The sequence below is a fragment of the Haliotis cracherodii genome, unplaced genomic scaffold (assembly GCF_022045235.1).
Source record: "Haliotis cracherodii isolate W230 unplaced genomic scaffold, xgHalCrac1.p SCAF_1, whole genome shotgun sequence".
Lineage (NCBI taxonomy): Eukaryota > Metazoa > Mollusca > Gastropoda > Lepetellida > Haliotidae > Haliotis > Haliotis cracherodii.
This window is the reverse complement of record NW_027266264.1, coordinates 81,459,553-81,477,169: the sequence shown is the minus strand read 5'-3', so window position 1 is coordinate 81,477,169 and position 17,617 is coordinate 81,459,553. Positions and strand designations below refer to the sequence as shown.

General features: G+C 42.1%; 44 non-coding genes across 44 annotated transcripts; all 44 read left to right on the top strand.

Moving 5' to 3' along the window:
- Nucleotides 1–37: 37 nt before the first annotated feature.
- Trnan-guu (transfer RNA asparagine (anticodon GUU)) lies at nucleotides 38–111 on the top strand. The gene has a single exon. It is a non-coding gene; the product is annotated as a tRNA-Asn (tRNA).
- A 250-nt stretch (nucleotides 112–361) lies between these two features.
- On the top strand, nucleotides 362–433 carry Trnae-uuc (transfer RNA glutamic acid (anticodon UUC)). Its single transcript has one exon. It is a non-coding gene; the product is annotated as a tRNA-Glu (tRNA).
- A 286-nt stretch (nucleotides 434–719) lies between these two features.
- Trnan-guu (transfer RNA asparagine (anticodon GUU)) lies at nucleotides 720–795 on the top strand. The gene has a single exon. It is a non-coding gene; the product is annotated as a tRNA-Asn (tRNA).
- A 248-nt stretch (nucleotides 796–1,043) lies between these two features.
- Nucleotides 1,044–1,115, top strand: Trnae-uuc (transfer RNA glutamic acid (anticodon UUC)). The gene has a single exon. It is a non-coding gene; the product is annotated as a tRNA-Glu (tRNA).
- Nucleotides 1,116–1,411: 296 nt separating this feature from the next.
- Nucleotides 1,412–1,485, top strand: Trnan-guu (transfer RNA asparagine (anticodon GUU)). The gene has a single exon. It is a non-coding gene; the product is annotated as a tRNA-Asn (tRNA).
- Nucleotides 1,486–1,735: 250 nt separating this feature from the next.
- Nucleotides 1,736–1,807, top strand: Trnae-uuc (transfer RNA glutamic acid (anticodon UUC)). The gene has a single exon. It is a non-coding gene; the product is annotated as a tRNA-Glu (tRNA).
- Nucleotides 1,808–2,103: 296 nt separating this feature from the next.
- Nucleotides 2,104–2,177, top strand: Trnan-guu (transfer RNA asparagine (anticodon GUU)). Its single transcript has one exon. It is a non-coding gene; the product is annotated as a tRNA-Asn (tRNA).
- Nucleotides 2,178–2,427: 250 nt separating this feature from the next.
- On the top strand, nucleotides 2,428–2,499 carry Trnae-uuc (transfer RNA glutamic acid (anticodon UUC)). Its single transcript has one exon. It is a non-coding gene; the product is annotated as a tRNA-Glu (tRNA).
- Nucleotides 2,500–2,795: 296 nt separating this feature from the next.
- On the top strand, nucleotides 2,796–2,869 carry Trnan-guu (transfer RNA asparagine (anticodon GUU)). Its single transcript has one exon. It is a non-coding gene; the product is annotated as a tRNA-Asn (tRNA).
- Nucleotides 2,870–3,119: 250 nt separating this feature from the next.
- Trnae-uuc (transfer RNA glutamic acid (anticodon UUC)) lies at nucleotides 3,120–3,191 on the top strand. Its single transcript has one exon. It is a non-coding gene; the product is annotated as a tRNA-Glu (tRNA).
- Nucleotides 3,192–3,487: 296 nt separating this feature from the next.
- On the top strand, nucleotides 3,488–3,561 carry Trnan-guu (transfer RNA asparagine (anticodon GUU)). The gene has a single exon. It is a non-coding gene; the product is annotated as a tRNA-Asn (tRNA).
- A 250-nt stretch (nucleotides 3,562–3,811) lies between these two features.
- Nucleotides 3,812–3,883, top strand: Trnae-uuc (transfer RNA glutamic acid (anticodon UUC)). Its single transcript has one exon. It is a non-coding gene; the product is annotated as a tRNA-Glu (tRNA).
- A 296-nt stretch (nucleotides 3,884–4,179) lies between these two features.
- Nucleotides 4,180–4,253, top strand: Trnan-guu (transfer RNA asparagine (anticodon GUU)). The gene has a single exon. It is a non-coding gene; the product is annotated as a tRNA-Asn (tRNA).
- Nucleotides 4,254–4,503: 250 nt separating this feature from the next.
- Trnae-uuc (transfer RNA glutamic acid (anticodon UUC)) lies at nucleotides 4,504–4,575 on the top strand. Its single transcript has one exon. It is a non-coding gene; the product is annotated as a tRNA-Glu (tRNA).
- A 296-nt stretch (nucleotides 4,576–4,871) lies between these two features.
- Trnan-guu (transfer RNA asparagine (anticodon GUU)) lies at nucleotides 4,872–4,945 on the top strand. The gene has a single exon. It is a non-coding gene; the product is annotated as a tRNA-Asn (tRNA).
- Nucleotides 4,946–5,195: 250 nt separating this feature from the next.
- Nucleotides 5,196–5,267, top strand: Trnae-uuc (transfer RNA glutamic acid (anticodon UUC)). Its single transcript has one exon. It is a non-coding gene; the product is annotated as a tRNA-Glu (tRNA).
- Nucleotides 5,268–5,563: 296 nt separating this feature from the next.
- Nucleotides 5,564–5,637, top strand: Trnan-guu (transfer RNA asparagine (anticodon GUU)). Its single transcript has one exon. It is a non-coding gene; the product is annotated as a tRNA-Asn (tRNA).
- A 250-nt stretch (nucleotides 5,638–5,887) lies between these two features.
- Nucleotides 5,888–5,959, top strand: Trnae-uuc (transfer RNA glutamic acid (anticodon UUC)). The gene has a single exon. It is a non-coding gene; the product is annotated as a tRNA-Glu (tRNA).
- Nucleotides 5,960–6,255: 296 nt separating this feature from the next.
- Nucleotides 6,256–6,329, top strand: Trnan-guu (transfer RNA asparagine (anticodon GUU)). Its single transcript has one exon. It is a non-coding gene; the product is annotated as a tRNA-Asn (tRNA).
- Nucleotides 6,330–6,579: 250 nt separating this feature from the next.
- On the top strand, nucleotides 6,580–6,651 carry Trnae-uuc (transfer RNA glutamic acid (anticodon UUC)). The gene has a single exon. It is a non-coding gene; the product is annotated as a tRNA-Glu (tRNA).
- A 296-nt stretch (nucleotides 6,652–6,947) lies between these two features.
- Trnan-guu (transfer RNA asparagine (anticodon GUU)) lies at nucleotides 6,948–7,021 on the top strand. The gene has a single exon. It is a non-coding gene; the product is annotated as a tRNA-Asn (tRNA).
- Nucleotides 7,022–7,271: 250 nt separating this feature from the next.
- Nucleotides 7,272–7,343, top strand: Trnae-uuc (transfer RNA glutamic acid (anticodon UUC)). The gene has a single exon. It is a non-coding gene; the product is annotated as a tRNA-Glu (tRNA).
- A 296-nt stretch (nucleotides 7,344–7,639) lies between these two features.
- Trnan-guu (transfer RNA asparagine (anticodon GUU)) lies at nucleotides 7,640–7,713 on the top strand. The gene has a single exon. It is a non-coding gene; the product is annotated as a tRNA-Asn (tRNA).
- Nucleotides 7,714–7,963: 250 nt separating this feature from the next.
- On the top strand, nucleotides 7,964–8,035 carry Trnae-uuc (transfer RNA glutamic acid (anticodon UUC)). The gene has a single exon. It is a non-coding gene; the product is annotated as a tRNA-Glu (tRNA).
- Nucleotides 8,036–8,331: 296 nt separating this feature from the next.
- On the top strand, nucleotides 8,332–8,405 carry Trnan-guu (transfer RNA asparagine (anticodon GUU)). Its single transcript has one exon. It is a non-coding gene; the product is annotated as a tRNA-Asn (tRNA).
- Nucleotides 8,406–8,655: 250 nt separating this feature from the next.
- Trnae-uuc (transfer RNA glutamic acid (anticodon UUC)) lies at nucleotides 8,656–8,727 on the top strand. The gene has a single exon. It is a non-coding gene; the product is annotated as a tRNA-Glu (tRNA).
- Nucleotides 8,728–9,023: 296 nt separating this feature from the next.
- Nucleotides 9,024–9,097, top strand: Trnan-guu (transfer RNA asparagine (anticodon GUU)). Its single transcript has one exon. It is a non-coding gene; the product is annotated as a tRNA-Asn (tRNA).
- A 250-nt stretch (nucleotides 9,098–9,347) lies between these two features.
- Nucleotides 9,348–9,419, top strand: Trnae-uuc (transfer RNA glutamic acid (anticodon UUC)). Its single transcript has one exon. It is a non-coding gene; the product is annotated as a tRNA-Glu (tRNA).
- Nucleotides 9,420–9,715: 296 nt separating this feature from the next.
- Nucleotides 9,716–9,789, top strand: Trnan-guu (transfer RNA asparagine (anticodon GUU)). Its single transcript has one exon. It is a non-coding gene; the product is annotated as a tRNA-Asn (tRNA).
- Nucleotides 9,790–10,039: 250 nt separating this feature from the next.
- Nucleotides 10,040–10,111, top strand: Trnae-uuc (transfer RNA glutamic acid (anticodon UUC)). The gene has a single exon. It is a non-coding gene; the product is annotated as a tRNA-Glu (tRNA).
- Nucleotides 10,112–10,397: 286 nt separating this feature from the next.
- Trnan-guu (transfer RNA asparagine (anticodon GUU)) lies at nucleotides 10,398–10,473 on the top strand. The gene has a single exon. It is a non-coding gene; the product is annotated as a tRNA-Asn (tRNA).
- A 248-nt stretch (nucleotides 10,474–10,721) lies between these two features.
- Nucleotides 10,722–10,793, top strand: Trnae-uuc (transfer RNA glutamic acid (anticodon UUC)). Its single transcript has one exon. It is a non-coding gene; the product is annotated as a tRNA-Glu (tRNA).
- Nucleotides 10,794–11,089: 296 nt separating this feature from the next.
- Trnan-guu (transfer RNA asparagine (anticodon GUU)) lies at nucleotides 11,090–11,163 on the top strand. The gene has a single exon. It is a non-coding gene; the product is annotated as a tRNA-Asn (tRNA).
- Nucleotides 11,164–11,413: 250 nt separating this feature from the next.
- Trnae-uuc (transfer RNA glutamic acid (anticodon UUC)) lies at nucleotides 11,414–11,485 on the top strand. Its single transcript has one exon. It is a non-coding gene; the product is annotated as a tRNA-Glu (tRNA).
- Nucleotides 11,486–11,781: 296 nt separating this feature from the next.
- Nucleotides 11,782–11,855, top strand: Trnan-guu (transfer RNA asparagine (anticodon GUU)). The gene has a single exon. It is a non-coding gene; the product is annotated as a tRNA-Asn (tRNA).
- A 250-nt stretch (nucleotides 11,856–12,105) lies between these two features.
- Nucleotides 12,106–12,177, top strand: Trnae-uuc (transfer RNA glutamic acid (anticodon UUC)). Its single transcript has one exon. It is a non-coding gene; the product is annotated as a tRNA-Glu (tRNA).
- A 296-nt stretch (nucleotides 12,178–12,473) lies between these two features.
- On the top strand, nucleotides 12,474–12,547 carry Trnan-guu (transfer RNA asparagine (anticodon GUU)). Its single transcript has one exon. It is a non-coding gene; the product is annotated as a tRNA-Asn (tRNA).
- Nucleotides 12,548–12,797: 250 nt separating this feature from the next.
- Trnae-uuc (transfer RNA glutamic acid (anticodon UUC)) lies at nucleotides 12,798–12,869 on the top strand. Its single transcript has one exon. It is a non-coding gene; the product is annotated as a tRNA-Glu (tRNA).
- Nucleotides 12,870–15,682: 2,813 nt separating this feature from the next.
- Trnae-uuc (transfer RNA glutamic acid (anticodon UUC)) lies at nucleotides 15,683–15,754 on the top strand. Its single transcript has one exon. It is a non-coding gene; the product is annotated as a tRNA-Glu (tRNA).
- A 296-nt stretch (nucleotides 15,755–16,050) lies between these two features.
- Trnan-guu (transfer RNA asparagine (anticodon GUU)) lies at nucleotides 16,051–16,124 on the top strand. The gene has a single exon. It is a non-coding gene; the product is annotated as a tRNA-Asn (tRNA).
- A 250-nt stretch (nucleotides 16,125–16,374) lies between these two features.
- On the top strand, nucleotides 16,375–16,446 carry Trnae-uuc (transfer RNA glutamic acid (anticodon UUC)). The gene has a single exon. It is a non-coding gene; the product is annotated as a tRNA-Glu (tRNA).
- Nucleotides 16,447–16,742: 296 nt separating this feature from the next.
- On the top strand, nucleotides 16,743–16,816 carry Trnan-guu (transfer RNA asparagine (anticodon GUU)). The gene has a single exon. It is a non-coding gene; the product is annotated as a tRNA-Asn (tRNA).
- Nucleotides 16,817–17,066: 250 nt separating this feature from the next.
- Trnae-uuc (transfer RNA glutamic acid (anticodon UUC)) lies at nucleotides 17,067–17,138 on the top strand. Its single transcript has one exon. It is a non-coding gene; the product is annotated as a tRNA-Glu (tRNA).
- A 296-nt stretch (nucleotides 17,139–17,434) lies between these two features.
- On the top strand, nucleotides 17,435–17,508 carry Trnan-guu (transfer RNA asparagine (anticodon GUU)). The gene has a single exon. It is a non-coding gene; the product is annotated as a tRNA-Asn (tRNA).
- Nucleotides 17,509–17,617: the final 109 nt, after the last annotated feature.

Below are 17,617 nucleotides of genomic sequence, written 5' to 3'. Positions count from 1 at the left end.
AGTCACATCTCAAAATCACTCCATAGACGTCAGTTCGGTCTCTGTGGCGCAATTGGTTAGCGCGTTCGGCTGTTAACCGAAAGGTTGGTGGTTCGAGCCCACCCAGGGACGCACTTGTGTTTTGTCAACTTGAAGGACTGATATTTCTCCCTTTCACGTTTTACAGATGAACACTGTGAGCGCAAATACCTCCTACAATATGCTGATATCAACTTCAAGCTAGCTCATGATACAAAGAAGATATTTATTCATGTCAGCTCGTCATCTCTTAAACATCCTAATCTACAACACCAACTTTCACACGCACAATAGGAATAAAGTCTAGTGGTAACTCGTTTTACATTTCCCTCATCTGTCAGCTTCCAATGTGGTCTAGTGGTTAGGATTCCTGGCTTTCACCCAGGCGGCCCGGGTTCGATTCCCGGCATTGGAACAATTTCTTTTCCATCTGACAAGAAAATGAGCTCAACTTGAATAATTATACTTTTCTCATTTTCACAATCATAAGTAAAAAGCATGCATTTCTAGTCATCCATGTAAGTGCATGGATGACCTAACGTCCACATCTTCCAGTAAATGCATCAAGTCAGCCAGTGCAACACAATCCACCGCCTGGCACTTCAGAGATGGAACTCACCATGAGACTTTCCCTTCTTCAACAGTACTTCACTTCCGTGACACCTGTCACATCTCAAAATCACTCCATAGACGTCAGTTCGGTCTCTGTGGCGCAATTGGTTAGCGCGTTCGGCTGTTAACCGAAAGGTTGGTGGTTCGAGCCCACCCAGGGAAGCACTTGTGTTTTGTCAACTTGAAGGACTGATATTTCTCCCTTTCACGTTTTACAGATGAACACTGTGAGCGCAAATACCTGCTACAATATGCTGATATCAACTTCAAGCTAGCTCATGATACAAAGAAGATATTTATTAATGTCAGCTCGTCATCTCTTAAACATCCTAATCTACAACACCAACTTTCACACGCACAATAGGAATAAAGTCTAGTGGTAACTCGTTTTACATTTCCCTCGTCTGTCAGCTTCCAATGTGGTCTAGTGGTTAGGATTCCTGGCTTTCACACAGGCGGCCCGGGTTCGATTCCCGGCATTGGAACAATTTCTTTTCCATCTGACAAGAAAATGAGCTCAACTTGAATAATTATACTTTTCTCATTTTCACAATCATAAGTAAAAAGCATGCATTTCTAGTCATCCATGTAAGTGCATGGATGACCTAACGTCCACATCTTCCAGTAAATGCATCAAGTCAGCCAGTGTGTTATTGTGCAACACAATCCACCGCCTGGCACTTCAGAGATGGAACTCACCATGAGACTTTCCCTTCTTCAACAGTACTTCACTTCCGTGACACCAGTCACATCTCAAAATCACTCCATAGACGTCAGTTCGGTCTCTGTGGCGCAATTGGTTAGCGCGTTCGGCTGTTAACCGAAAGGTTGGTGGTTCGAGCCCACCCAGGGACGCACTTGTGTTTTGTCAACTTGAAGGACTGATATTTCTCCCTTTCACGTTTTACAGATGAACACTTTGAGCGCAAATACCTGCTACAAAATGCTGATATCAACTTCAAGCTAGCTCATGATACAAAGAAGATATTTATTAATGTCAGCTCGTCATCTCTTAAACATCCTAATCTACAACACCAACTTTCACACGCACAATAGGAATAAAGTCTAGTGGTAACTCGTTTTACATTTCCCTCATCTGTCAGCTTCCAATGTGGTCTAGTGGTTAGGATTCCTGGCTTTCACCCAGGCGGCCCGGGTTCGATTCCCGGCATTGGAACAATTTCTTTTCCATCTGACAAGAAAACGAGCTCAACTTGAATAATTATACTTTTCTCATGTTCACAATCATAAGTAAAAAGCATGCATTTCTAGTCATCCATGTAAGTGCATGGATGACCTAACGTCCACATCTTCCAGTAAATGCATCAAGTCAGCCAGTGTGTTATTGTGCAACACAATCCACCGCCTGGCACTTCAGAGATGGAACGCACCATGAGACTTTCCCTTCTTCAACAGTACTTCACTTCCGTGACACCAGTCACATCTCAAAATCACTCCATAGACGTCAGTTCGGTCTCTGTGGCGCAATTGGTTAGCGCGTTCGGCTGTTAACCGAAAGGTTGGTGGTTCGAGCCCACCCCGGGACGCACTTGTGTTTTGTCAACTTGAAGGACTGATATTTCTCCCTTTCACGTTTTACAGATGAACACTGTGAGCGCAAATACCTCCTACAATATGCTGATATCAACTTCTAGCTAGCTCATGATACAAAGAAGATATTTATTCATGTCAGCTCGTCATCTCTTAAACATCCTAATCTACAACACCAACTTTCACACGCACAATAGGAATAAAGTCTAGTGGTAACTCGTTTTACATTTCCCTCATCTGTCAGCTTCCAATGTGGTCTAGTGGTTAGGATTCCTGGCTTTCACCCAGGCGGCCCGGGTTCGATTCCCGGCATTGGAACAATTTCTTTTCCATCTGACAAGAAAACGAGCTCAACTTGAATAATTATACTTTTCTCATGTTCACAATCATAAGTAAAAAGCATGCATTTCTAGTCATCCATGTAAGTGCATGGATGACCTAACGTCCACATCTTCCAGTAAATGCATCAAGTCAGCCAGTGTGTTATTGTGCAACACAATCCACCGCCTGGCACTTCAGAGATGGAACGCACCATGAGACTTTCCCTTCTTCAACAGTACTTCACTTCCGTGACACCAGTCACATCTCAAAATCACTCCATAGACGTCAGTTCGGTCTCTGTGGCGCAATTGGTTAGCGCGTTCGGCTGTTAACCGAAAGGTTGGTGGTTCGAGCCCACCCAGGGACGCACTTGTGTTTTGTCAACTTGAAGGACTGATATTTCTCCCTTTCACGTTTTACAGATGAACACTGTGAGCGCAAATACCTCCTACAATATGCTGATATCAACTTCAAGCTAGCTCATGATACAAAGAAGATATTTATTCATGTCAGCTCGTCATCTCTTAAACATCCTAATCTACAACACCAACTTTCACACGCACAATAGGAATAAAGTCTAGTGGTAACTCGTTTTACATTTCCCTCATCTGTCAGCTTCCAATGTGGTCTAGTGGTTAGGATTCCTGGCTTTCACCCAGGCGGCCCGGGTTCGATTCCCGGCATTGGAACAATTTCTTTTCCATCTGACAAGAAAATGAGCTCAACTTGAATAATTATACTTTTCTCATTTTCACAATCATAAGTAAAAAGCATGCATTTCTAGCCATCCATGTAAGTGCATGGATGACCTAACGTCCACATCTTCCAGTAAATGCATCAAGTCAGCCAGTGTGTTATTGTGCAACACAATCCACCGCCTGGCACTTCAGAGATGGAACGCACCATGAGACTTTCCCTTCTTCAACAGTACTTCACTTCCGTGACACCAGTCACATCTCAAAATCACTCCATAGACGTCAGTTCGGTCTCTGTGGCGCAATTGGTTAGCGCGTTCGGCTGTTAACCGAAAGGTTGGTGGTTCGAGCCCACCCAGGGACGCACTTGTGTTTTGTCAACTTGAAGGACTGATATTTCTCCCTTTCACGTTTTACAGATGAACACTGTGAGCGCAAATACCTCCTACAATATGCTGATATCAACTTCAAGCTAGCTCATGATACAAAGAAGATATTTATTCATGTCAGCTCGTCATCTCTTAAACATCCTAATCTACAACACCAACTTTCACACGCACAATAGGAATAAAGTCTAGTGGTAACTCGTTTTACATTTCCCTCATCTGTCAGCTTCCAATGTGGTCTAGTGGTTAGGATTCCTGGCTTTCACCCAGGCGGCCCGGGTTCGATTCCCGGCATTGGAACAATTTCTTTTCCATCTGACAAGAAAATGAGCTCAACTTGAATAATTATACTTTTCTCATTTTCACAATCATAAGTAAAAAGCATGCATTTCTAGTCATCCATGTAAGTGCATGGATGACCTAACGTCCACATCTTCCAGTAAATGCATCAAGTCAGCCAGTGTGTTATTGTGCAACACAATCCACCGCCTGGCACTTCAGAGATGGAACTCACCATGAGACTTTCCCTTCTTCAACAGTACTTCACTTCCGTGACACCTGTCACATCTCAAAATCACTCCATAGACGTCAGTTCGGTCTCTGTGGCGCAATTGGTTAGCGCGTTCGGCTGTTAACCGAAAGGTTGGTGGTTCGAGCCCACCCAGGGACGCACTTGTGTTTTGTCAACTTGAAGGACTGATATTTCTCCCTTTCACGTTTTACAGATGAACACTGTGAGCGCAAATACCTGCTACAATATGCTGATATCAACTTCAAGCTAGCTCATGATACAAAGAAGATATTTATTAATGTCAGCTCGTCATCTCTTAAACATCCTAATCTACAACACCAACTTTCACACGCACAATAGGAATAAAGTCTAGTGGTAACTCGTTTTACATTTCCCTCGTCTGTCAGCTTCCAATGTGGTCTAGTGGTTAGGATTCCTGGCTTTCACCCAGGCGGCCCGGGTTCCATTCCCGGCATTGGAACAATTTCTTTTCCATCTGACAAGAAAATGAGCTCAACTTGAATAATTATACTTTTCTCATTTTCACAATCATAAGTAAAAAGCATGCATTTCTAGTCATCCATGTAAGTGCATGGATGACCTAACGTCCACATCTTCCAGTAAATGCATCAAGTCAGCCAGTGTGTTATTGTGCAACACAATCCACCGCCTGGCACTTCAGAGATGGAACTCACCATGAGACTTTCCCTTCTTCAACAGTACTTCACTTCCGTGACACCAGTCACATCTCAAAATCACTCCATAGACGTCAGTTCGGTCTCTGTGGCGCAATTGGTTAGCGCGTTCGGCTGTTAACCGAAAGGTTGGTGGTTCGAGCCCACCCAGGGACGCACTTGTGTTTTGTCAACTTGAAGGACTGATATTTCTCCCTTTCACGTTTTACAGATGAACACTGTGAGCGCAAATACCTGCTACAAAATGCTGATATCAACTTCAAGCTAGCTCATGATACAAAGAAGATATTTATTAATGTCAGCTCGTCATCTCTTAAACATCCTAATCTACAACACCAACTTTCACACGCACAATAGGAATAAAGTCTAGTGGTAACTCGTTTTACATTTCCCTCATCTGTCAGCTTCCAATGTGGTCTAGTGGTTAGGATTCCTGGCTTTCACCCAGGCGGCCCGGGTTCGATTCCCGGCATTGGAACAATTTCTTTTCCATCTGACAAGAAAACGAGCTCAACTTGAATAATTATACTTTTCTCATGTTCACAATCATAAGTAAAAAGCATGCATTTCTAGTCATCCATGTAAGTGCATGGATGACCTAACGTCCACATCTTCCAGTAAATGCATCAAGTCAGCCAGTGTGTTATTGTGCAACACAATCCACCGCCTGGCACTTCAGAGATGGAACGCACCATGAGACTTTCCCTTCTTCAACAGTACTTCACTTCCGTGACACCAGTCACATCTCAAAATCACTCCATAGACGTCAGTTCGGTCTCTGTGGCGCAATTGGTTAGCGCGTTCGGCTGTTAACCGAAAGGTTGGTGGTTCGAGCCCACCCAGGGACGCACTTGTGTTTTGTCAACTTGAAGGACTGATATTTCTCCCTTTCACGTTTTACAGATGAACACTGTGAGCGCAAATACCTCCTACAATATGCTGATATCAACTTCAAGCTAGCTCATGATACAAAGAAGATATTTATTCATGTCAGCTCGTCATCTCTTAAACATCCTAATCTACAACACCAACTTTCACACGCACAATAGGAATAAAGTCTAGTGGTAACTCGTTTTACATTTCCCTCATCTGTCAGCTTCCAATGTGGTCTAGTGGTTAGGATTCCTGGCTTTCACCCAGGCGGCCCGGGTTCGATTCCCGGCATTGGAACAATTTCTTTTCCATCTGACAAGAAAACGAGCTCAACTTGAATAATTATACTTTTCTCATGTTCACAATCATAAGTAAAAAGCATGCATTTCTAGTCATCCATGTAAGTGCATGGATGACCTAACGTCCACATCTTCCAGTAAATGCATCAAGTCAGCCAGTGTGTTATTGTGCAACACAATCCACCGCCTGGCACTTCAGAGATGGAACGCACCATGAGACTTTCCCTTCTTCAACAGTACTTCACTTCCGTGACACCAGTCACATCTCAAAATCACTCCATAGACGTCAGTTCGGTCTCTGTGGCGCAATTGGTTAGCGCGTTCGGCTGTTAACCGAAAGGTTGGTGGTTCGAGCCCACCCAGGGACGCACTTGTGTTTTGTCAACTTGAAGGACTGATATTTCTCCCTTTCACGTTTTACAGATGAACACTGTGAGCGCAAATACCTGCTACAATATGCTGATATCAACTTCAAGCTAGCTCATGATACAAAGAAGATATTTATTCATGTCAGCTCGTCATCTCTTAAACATCCTAATCTACAACACCAACTTTCACACGCACAATAGGAATAAAGTCTAGTGGTAACTCGTTTTACATTTCCCTCATCTGTCAGCTTCCAATGTGGTCTAGTGGTTAGGATTCCTGGCTTTCACCCAGGCGGCCCGGGTTCGATTCCCGGCATTGGAACAATTTCTTTTCCATCTGACAAGAAAATGAGCTCAACTTGAATAATTATACTTTTCTCATTTTCACAATCATAAGTAAAAAGCATGCATTTCTAGCCATCCATGTAAGTGCATGGATGACCTAACGTCCACATCTTCCAGTAAATGCATCAAGTCAGCCAGTGTGTTATTGTGCAACACAATCCACCGCCTGGCACTTCAGAGATGGAACGCACCATGAGACTTTCCCTTCTTCAACAGTACTTCACTTCCGTGACACCAGTCACATCTCAAAATCACTCCATAGACGTCAGTTCGGTCTCTGTGGCGCAATTGGTTAGCGCGTTCGGCTGTTAACCGAAAGGTTGGTGGTTCGAGCCCACCCAGGGACGCACTTGTGTTTTGTCAACTTGAAGGACTGATATTTCTCCCTTTCACGTTTTACAGATGAACACTGTGAGCGCAAATACCTCCTACAATATGCTGATATCAACTTCAAGCTAGCTCATGATACAAAGAAGATATTTATTCATGTCAGCTCGTCATCTCTTAAACATCCTAATCTACAACACCAACTTTCACACGCACAATAGGAATAAAGTCTAGTGGTAACTCGTTTTACATTTCCCTCATCTGTCAGCTTCCAATGTGGTCTAGTGGTTAGGATTCCTGGCTTTCACCCAGGCGGCCCGGGTTCGATTCCCGGCATTGGAACAATTTCTTTTCCATCTGACAAGAAAATGAGCTCAACTTGAATAATTATACTTTTCTCATTTTCACAATCATAAGTAAAAAGCATGCATTTCTAGTCATCCATGTAAGTGCATGGATGACCTAACGTCCACATCTTCCAGTAAATGCATCAAGTCAGCCAGTGTGTTATTGTGCAACACAATCCACCGCCTGGCACTTCAGAGATGGAACTCACCATGAGACTTTCCCTTCTTCAACAGTACTTCACTTCCGTGACACCTGTCACATCTCAAAATCACTCCATAGACGTCAGTTCGGTCTCTGTGGCGCAATTGGTTAGCGCGTTCGGCTGTTAACCGAAAGGTTGGTGGTTCGAGCCCACCCAGGGACGCACTTGTGTTTTGTCAACTTGAAGGACTGATATTTCTCCCTTTCACGTTTTACAGATGAACACTGTGAGCGCAAATACCTGCTACAATATGCTGATATCAACTTCAAGCTAGCTCATGATACAAAGAAGATATTTATTAATGTCAGCTCGTCATCTCTTAAACATCCTAATCTACAACACCAACTTTCACACGCACAATAGGAATAAAGTCTAGTGGTAACTCGTTTTACATTTCCCTCGTCTGTCAGCTTCCAATGTGGTCTAGTGGTTAGGATTCCTGGCTTTCACACAGGCGGCCCGGGTTCGATTCCCGGCATTGGAACAATTTCTTTTCCATCTGACAAGAAAATGAGCTCAACTTGAATAATTATACTTTTCTCATTTTCACAATCATAAGTAAAAAGCATGCATTTCTAGTCATCCATGTAAGTGCATGGATGACCTAACGTCCACATCTTCCAGTAAATGCATCAAGTCAGCCAGTGTGTTATTGTGCAACACAATCCACCGCCTGGCACTTCAGAGATGGAACTCACCATGAGACTTTCCCTTCTTCAACAGTACTTCACTTCCGTGACACCAGTCACATCTCAAAATCACTCCAGAGACGTCAGTTCGGTCTCTGTGGCGCAATTGGTTAGCGCGTTCGGCTGTTAACCGAAAGGTTGGTGGTTCGAGCCCACCCAGGGACGCACTTGTGTTTTGTCAACTTGAAGGACTGATATTTCTCCCTTTCACGTTTTACAGATGAACACTGTGAGCGCAAATACCTGCTACAAAATGCTGATATCAACTTCAAGCTAGCTCATGATACAAAGAAGATATTTATTAATGTCAGCTCGTCATCTCTTAAACATCCTAATCTACAACACCAACTTTCACACGCACAATAGGAATAAAGTCTAGTGGTAACTCGTTTTACATTTCCCTCATCTGTCAGCTTCCAATGTGGTCTAGTGGTTAGGATTCCTGGCTTTCACCCAGGCGGCCCGGGTTCGATTCCCGGCATTGGAACAATTTCTTTTCCATCTGACAAGAAAACGAGCTCAACTTGAATAATTATACTTTTCTCATGTTCACAATCATAAGTAAAAAGCATGCATTTCTAGTCATCCATGTAAGTGCATGGATGACCTAACGTCCACATCTTCCAGTAAATGCATCAAGTCAGCCAGTGTGTTATTGTGCAACACAATCCACCGCCTGGCACTTCAGAGATGGAACGCACCATGAGACTTTCCCTTCTTCAACAGTACTTCACTTCCGTGACACCAGTCACATCTCAAAATCACTCCATAGACGTCAGTTCGGTCTCTGTGGCGCAATTGGTTAGCGCGTTCGGCTGTTAACCGAAAGGTTGGTGGTTCGAGCCCACCCAGGGACGCACTTGTGTTTTGTCAACTTGAAGGACTGATATTTCTCCCTTTCACGTTTTACAGATGAACACTGTGAGCGCAAATACCTCCTACAATATGCTGATATCAACTTCAAGCTAGCTCATGATACAAAGAAGATATTTATTCATGTCAGCTCGTCATCTCTTAAACATCCTAATCTACAACACCAACTTTCACACGCACAATAGGAATAAAGTCTAGTGGTAACTCGTTTTACATTTCCCTCATCTGTCAGCTTCCAATGTGGTCTAGTGGTTAGGATTCCTGGCTTTCACCCAGGCGGCCCGGGTTCGATTCCCGGCATTGGAACAATTTCTTTTCCATCTGACAAGAAAATGAGCTCAACTTGAATAATTATACTTTTCTCATTTTCACAATCATAAGTAAAAAGCATGCATTTCTAGCCATCCATGTAAGTGCATGGATGACCTAACGTCCACATCTTCCAGTAAATGCATCAAGTCAGCCAGTGTGTTATTGTGCAACACAATCCACCGCCTGGCACTTCAGAGATGGAACGCACCATGAGACTTTCCCTTCTTCAACAGTACTTCACTTCCGTGACACCAGTCACATCTCAAAATCACTCCATAGACGTCAGTTCGGTCTCTGTGGCGCAATTGGTTAGCGCGTTCGGCTGTTAACCGAAAGGTTGGTGGTTCGAGCCCACCCAGGGACGCACTTGTGTTTTGTCAACTTGAAGGACTGATATTTCTCCCTTTCACGTTTTACAGATGAACACTGTGAGCGCAAATACCTCCTACAATATGCTGATATCAACTTCAAGCTAGCTCATGATACAAAGAAGATATTTATTCATGTCAGCTCGTCATCTCTTAAACATCCTAATCTACAACACCAACTTTCACACGCACAATAGGAATAAAGTCTAGTGGTAACTCGTTTTACATTTCCCTCATCTGTCAGCTTCCAATGTGGTCTAGTGGTTAGGATTCCTGGCTTTCACCCAGGCGGCCCGGGTTCGATTCCCGGCATTGGAACAATTTCTTTTCCATCTGACAAGAAAATGAGCTCAACTTGAATAATTATACTTTTCTCATTTTCACAATCATAAGTAAAAAGCATGCATTTCTAGTCATCCATGTAAGTGCATGGATGACCTAACGTCCACATCTTCCAGTAAATGCATCAAGTCAGCCAGTGCAACACAATCCACCGCCTGGCACTTCAGAGATGGAACTCACCATGAGACTTTCCCTTCTTCAACAGTACTTCACTTCCGTGACACCTGTCACATCTCAAAATCACTCCATAGACGTCAGTTCGGTCTCTGTGGCGCAATTGGTTAGCGCGTTCGGCTGTTAACCGAAAGGTTGGTGGTTCGAGCCCACCCAGGGAAGCACTTGTGTTTTGTCAACTTGAAGGACTGATATTTCTCCCTTTCACGTTTTACAGATGAACACTGTGAGCGCAAATACCTGCTACAATATGCTGATATCAACTTCAAGCTAGCTCATGATACAAAGAAGATATTTATTAATGTCAGCTCGTCATCTCTTAAACATCCTAATCTACAACACCAACTTTCACACGCACAATAGGAATAAAGTCTAGTGGTAACTCGTTTTACATTTCCCTCGTCTGTCAGCTTCCAATGTGGTCTAGTGGTTAGGATTCCTGGCTTTCACACAGGCGGCCCGGGTTCGATTCCCGGCATTGGAACAATTTCTTTTCCATCTGACAAGAAAATGAGCTCAACTTGAATAATTATACTTTTCTCATTTTCACAATCATAAGTAAAAAGCATGCATTTCTAGTCATCCATGTAAGTGCATGGATGACCTAACGTCCACATCTTCCAGTAAATGCATCAAGTCAGCCAGTGTGTTATTGTGCAACACAATCCACCGCCTGGCACTTCAGAGATGGAACTCACCATGAGACTTTCCCTTCTTCAACAGTACTTCACTTCCGTGACACCAGTCACATCTCAAAATCACTCCATAGACGTCAGTTCGGTCTCTGTGGTGCAATTGGTTAGCGCGTTCGGCTGTTAACCGAAAGGTTGGTGGTTCGAGCCCACCCAGGGACGCACTTGTGTTTTGTCAACTTGAAGGACTGATATTTCTCCCTTTCACGTTTTACAGATGAACACTGTGAGCGCAAATACCTGCTACAAAATGCTGATATCAACTTCAAGCTAGCTCATGATACAAAGAAGATATTTATTAATGTCAGCTCGTCATCTCTTAAACATCCTAATCTACAACACCAACTTTCACACGCACAATAGGAATAAAGTCTAGTGGTAACTCGTTTTACATTTCCCTCATCTGTCAGCTTCCAATGTGGTCTAGTGGTTAGGATTCCTGGCTTTCACCCAGGCGGCCCGGGTTCGATTCCCGGCATTGGAACAATTTCTTTTCCATCTGACAAGAAAATGAGCTCAACTTGAATAATTATACTTTTCTCATGTTCACAATCATAAGTAAAAAGCATGCATTTCTAGTCATCCATGTAAGTGCATGGATGACCTAACGTCCACATCTTCCAGTAAATGCATCAAGTCAGCCAGTGTGTTATTGTGCAACACAATCCACCGCCTGGCACTTCAGAGATGGAACGCACCATGAGACTTTCCCTTCTTCAACAGTACTTCACTTCCGTGACACCAGTCACATCTCAAAATCACTCCATACACGTCAGTTCGGTCTCTGTGGCGCAATTGGTTAGCGCGTTCGGCTGTTAACCGAAAGGTTGGTGGTTCGAGCCCACCAAGGGACGCACTTGTGTTTTGTCAACTTGAAGGACTGATATTTCTCCCTTTCACGTTTTACAGATGAACACTGTGAGCGCAAATACCTGCTACAAAATGCTGATATCAACTTCAAGCTAGCTCATGATACAAAGAAGATATTTATTCATGTCAGCTCGTCATCTCTTAAACATCCTAATCTACAACACCAACTTTCACACGCACAATAGGAATAAAGTCTAGTGGTAACTCGTTTTACATTTCCCTCATCTGTCAGCTTCCAATGTGGTCTAGTGGTTAGGATTCCTGGCTTTCACCCAGGCGGCCCGGGTTCGATTCCCGGCATTGGAACAATTTCTTTTCCATCTGACAAGAAAACGAGCTCAACTTGAATAATTATACTTTTCTCATGTTCACAATCATAAGTAAAAAGCACGCATTTCTAGTCATCCATGTAAGTGCATGGATGACCTAACGTCCACATCTTCCAGTAAATGCATCAAGTCAGCCAGTGTGTTATTGTGCAACACAATCCACCGCCTGGCACTTCAGAGATGGAACGCACCATGAGACTTTCCCTTCTTCAACAGTACTTCACTTCCGTGACACCAGTCACATCTCAAAATCACTCCATAGACGTCAGTTCGGTCTCTGTGGCGCAATTGGTTAGCGCGTTCGGCTGTTAACCGAAAGGTTGGTGGTTCGAGCCCACCCAGGGACGCACTTGTGTTTTGTCAACTTGAAGGACTGATATTTCTCCCTTTCACGTTTTACAGATGAACACTGTGAGCGCAAATACCTGCTACAATATGCTGATATCAACTTCAAGCTAGCTCATGATACAAAGAAGATATTTATTCATGTCAGCTCGTCATCTCTTAAACATCCTAATCTACAACACCAACTTTCACACGCACAATAGGAATAAAGTCTAGTGGTAACTCGTTTTACATTTCCCTCATCTGTCAGCTTCCAATGTGGTCTAGTGGTTAGGATTCCTGGCTTTCACCCAGGCGGCCCGGGTTCGATTCCCGGCATTGGAACAATTTCTTTTCCATCTGACAAGAAAATGAGCTCAACTTGAATAATTATCCAAAAACCAAAGCTTGAAATTGCAAGCAAAAGGATGCTATGAACTTGTTCATTCAAAGATGAACTGTATCCACAGGGATACGTACCCTTTGGTAATATGACAACACCCACATACAGGTTCGATGGTTTCAGATAAGGTTAGATAAGTGTATGGCTAACTACCAGTAAACACCTAAAACAACTAGTGGCACTATGGTAACAGCAAGACAGAAACTGAAAGAAAACAAGTAGTATTAATGTTGCCCAACGGAGTCACACCTGGAATGAAACAATTTAATAAATTCATCAGTGGCCAACCTTGATGCAGAAAGGAAGGAAGCAGACTGGAACCAGCGAAACCAAAACCCCAAAACTTGACTGTAGCAGACTAAGTAAACACCTAGCTCATTGGCAATAATCAACTGATGTATGTTATCTCGCCAAGACAAACAAAGTTAAACAGAACTAAATATCACAGCATCTACTAAACCAATGTTGAGCCTAAATGAATCACCAACCAATACACACAATCCAAAGCGGCAATATATGAATAGGGTTAGTATTGGTATACTAGTGCAAAGTCAAGTGCAGTGTTATAGGAGTGTTATTTGCTTATATAATATGGTTGCTATATAAATGTTTACTAAAAATAGTTTACAATGGTTTAATGTTTATTTATTTGCAATATTTGATATATATATCTATATATGTTGTTGTTTTTAATATTATTATTTTAAGTAGGCAAGGTATAAGGTGTAAAGAAGAATCAAATTAAATCACTTACTCACAATCAACCACACAAAGAAATAATCTAACTATGATGGATGTAAATGACCTATGTCTAAATTAAACACATGATGTCAAGTAAACAACTAAATAACAGAAATAATTACATCTTTATTGCTTGGCTTGGGTAGGTAGTAAGAAATAAACTCAAGTCCAAAATCTATTCTAATATGGTGAAAGCTATCTAATATCTAATAACTAAGTGTTGGTACCAACATAAGCATAACATATTAAGCCGGCCATGCACAATTTACAATACAAACAAAAGCTACAGCAATGAATTATCTAAACAAAGGTATACCCAGGGTGCGAAAGCATAATGGAAGAGTTACATAGCTAGCATGTCCTTCATGGGAGTCATATAAACTGTCTCTTGAATGTCAACAACACAATTCACATGCACCAATCACATGGTGTCAAGAATATTCCTCACAGTACCGATTATATCTGTGGATGAACAATCGACTGGAATCAATACTGGCTTGGCTGGCTGTACTGGCTGTTTCTATGGAATGCTGGTCCTCACTGGGGGCTCCATTTTGTAACCGATTTTAGTGTGGAGGCAACATCAAAAGTCCAAGACACTGGTTACGGGGTGAGAACGTTTTATTCCCGGTCAATTAAACACACCCTGAAACAATATATCATTCAATATATATAGCGTCATACAATATACCCGAGGCTTAAAAACAGTCCATTACACAAATTAGGTGAAACAAAAATGACAGATCGTATGACAATACAACAAGGGGAGATAACTCCTTGATTAACTCATATCTTCAAAATATCTTCAAATTAAATATGACACAGACGTCTTAAAGCAATACGCATATCAAATAGAATAAATGTGATACTCAGTATCACATAAACATACAAGATGCAAAATAGCATAATTCCTACCCGGTGTATGGCACTAGGGTGCACACGACGTTCACCAAGCTCCGCCAAGCCAGATATACCAAGCGTACCTAAAATCCGTGTAAACAATATGCAACATTATTTCTACAGTAACTACAAATCAACATAGCTATTATCATTACCAACACCTGGAACACATCAAAACAACTTAGGCTAAAATCACATCCGTACTTACATTCACATATACACTATTCTTCTTCTCATATATGAAATCAGTCAATCAATCAAACACTCAAACATGCAACAATTCACTCATAGGGAAAATATAATTACCTGAATGAATTATATGAGTTATTTGATAGTTTTTGTATTGATTCTATACTCTGAAATGCACTAGAACCTGACTGAAGTGTTATTTACATTTAGGTTAGACTTACCATTATTAGGGTTGAATTTACTTGTTTTATTTATATCCACACAATACAAATATAACATATAAAATGTACACACTCATAAACCAATGTAAGAGATTAAACTAACCTGTGAGGTATTTGCATTTGTTTATGACTCCATGGCATAACAATCCTGATGCTGCAAAGAGTGACTGTGAAGTGCAGCTTTGAATTAGGAAAGAGGGCAAGAGTTTGAATGATCCAATCGGTGTTCATGAAATCAGGCCACGTAATAATGTGGTAGCCCTACCTATCTACCCTTAATCATATTAGAATGAAACTAACTATAGAGCTAATAATAGACTCAACCTTCTGTGTCCTTATAATTATAGCCTGTATCAAAAATGACCAAACCTGTTGATAGAAAAAATACATTCATTAGTTAAAATCGGAAATAATACACCTGCAATTCATAATGCAATTGTCATTATACAAATATCAATGCAACACTTAAATGACTCAAACTAATATTTACATAACTATATAATACAATAATATGTATCTGCCACACAAATACCTGCTACAAAATGCTGATATCAACTTCAAGCTAGCTCATGATACAAAGAAGATATTTATTCATGTCAGCTCGTCATCTCTTAAACATCCTAATCTACAACACCAACTTTCACACGCACAATAGGAATAAAGTCTAGTGGTAACTCGTTTTACATTTCCCTCATCTGTCAGCTTCCAATGTGGTCTAGTGGTTAGGATTCCTGGCTTTCACCCAGGCGGCCCGGGTTCGATTCCCGGCATTGGAACAATTTCTTTTCCATCTGACAAGAAAATGAGCTCAACTTGAATAATTATACTTTTCTCATTTTCACAATCATAAGTAAAAAGCATGCATTTCTAGCCATCCATGTAAGTGCATGGATGACCTAACGTCCACATCTTCCAGTAAATGCATCAAGTCAGCCAGTGTGTTATTGTGCAACACAATCCACCGCCTGGCACTTCAGAGATGGAACGCACCATGAGACTTTCCCTTCTTCAACAGTACTTCACTTCCGTGACACCAGTCACATCTCAAAATCACTCCATAGACGTCAGTTCGGTCTCTGTGGCGCAATTGGTTAGCGCGTTCGGCTGTTAACCGAAAGGTTGGTGGTTCGAGCCCACCCAGGGACGCACTTGTGTTTTGTCAACTTGAAGGACTGATATGTCTCCCTTTCACGTTTTACAGATGAACACTGTGAGCGCAAATACCTGCTACAAAATGCTGATATCAACTTCAAGCTAGCTCATGATACAAAGAAGATATTTATTCATGTCAGCTCGTCATCTCTTAAACATCCTAATCTACAACACCAACTTTCACACGCACAATAGGAATAAAGTCTAGTGGTAACTCGTTTTACATTTCCCTCATCTGTCAGCTTCCAATGTGGTCTAGTGGTTAGGATTCCTGGCTTTCACCCAGGCGGCCCGGGTTCGATTCCCGGCATTGGAACAATTTCTTTTCCATCTGACAAGAAAATGAGCTCAACTTGAATAATTATACTTTTCTCATGTTCACAATCATAAGTAAAAAGCATGCATTTCTAGTCATCCATGTAAGTGCATGGATGACCTAACGTCCACATCTTCCAGTAAATGCATCAAGTCAGCCAGTGTGTTATTGTGCAACACAATCCACCGCCTGGCACTTCAGAGATGGAACGCACCATGAGACTTTCCCTTCTTCAACAGTACTTCACTTCCGTGACACCAGTCACATCTCAAAATCACTCCAAAGACGTCAGTTCGGTCTCTGTGGCGCAATTGGTTAGCGCGTTCGTCTGTTAACCGAAAGGTTGGTGGTTCGAGCCCACCCAGGGACGCACTTGTGTTTTGTCAACTTGAAGGACTGATATTTCTCCCTTTCACGTTTTACAGATGAACACTGTGAGCGCAAATACCTGCTACAAAATGCTGATATCAACTTCAAGCTAGCTCATGATACAAAGAAGATATTTATTCATGTCAGCTCGTCATCTCTTAAACATCCTAATCTACAACACCAACTTTCACACGCACAATAGGAATAAAGTCTAGTGGTAACTCGTTTTACATTTCCCTCATCTGTCAGCTTCCAATGTGGTCTAGTGGTTAGGATTCCTGGCTTTCACCCAGGCGGCCCGGGTTCGATTCCCGGCATTGGAACAATTTCTTTTCCATCTGACAAGAAAATGAGCTCAACTTGAATAATTATACTTTTCTCATGTTCACAATCATAAGTAAAAAGCATGCATTTCTAGTCATCCATGTAAGTGCATGGATGACCTAACGTCCACATCTTCCAGTAAATGCATCAAGTCAGCCAGTGTGTTATTGTGCAACACAATCCACCGCCTGGCACTTCAGAGATGGAACGCACCATGAGACTTTCCCTTCTTCAACAGTACTTCACTTCCGTGACACCAGTCACATCTCAAAATCACTCCATAGACGTCAGTTCGGTCTCTGTGGCGCAATTGGTTAGCGCGTTCGGCTGTTAACCGAAAGGTTGGTGGTTCGAGCCCACCCAGGGACGCACTTGTGTTTTGTCAACTTGAAGGACTGATATTTCTCCCTTTCACGTTTTACAGATGAACACTGTGAGCGCAAATACCTGCTACAAAATGCTGATATCAACTTCAAGC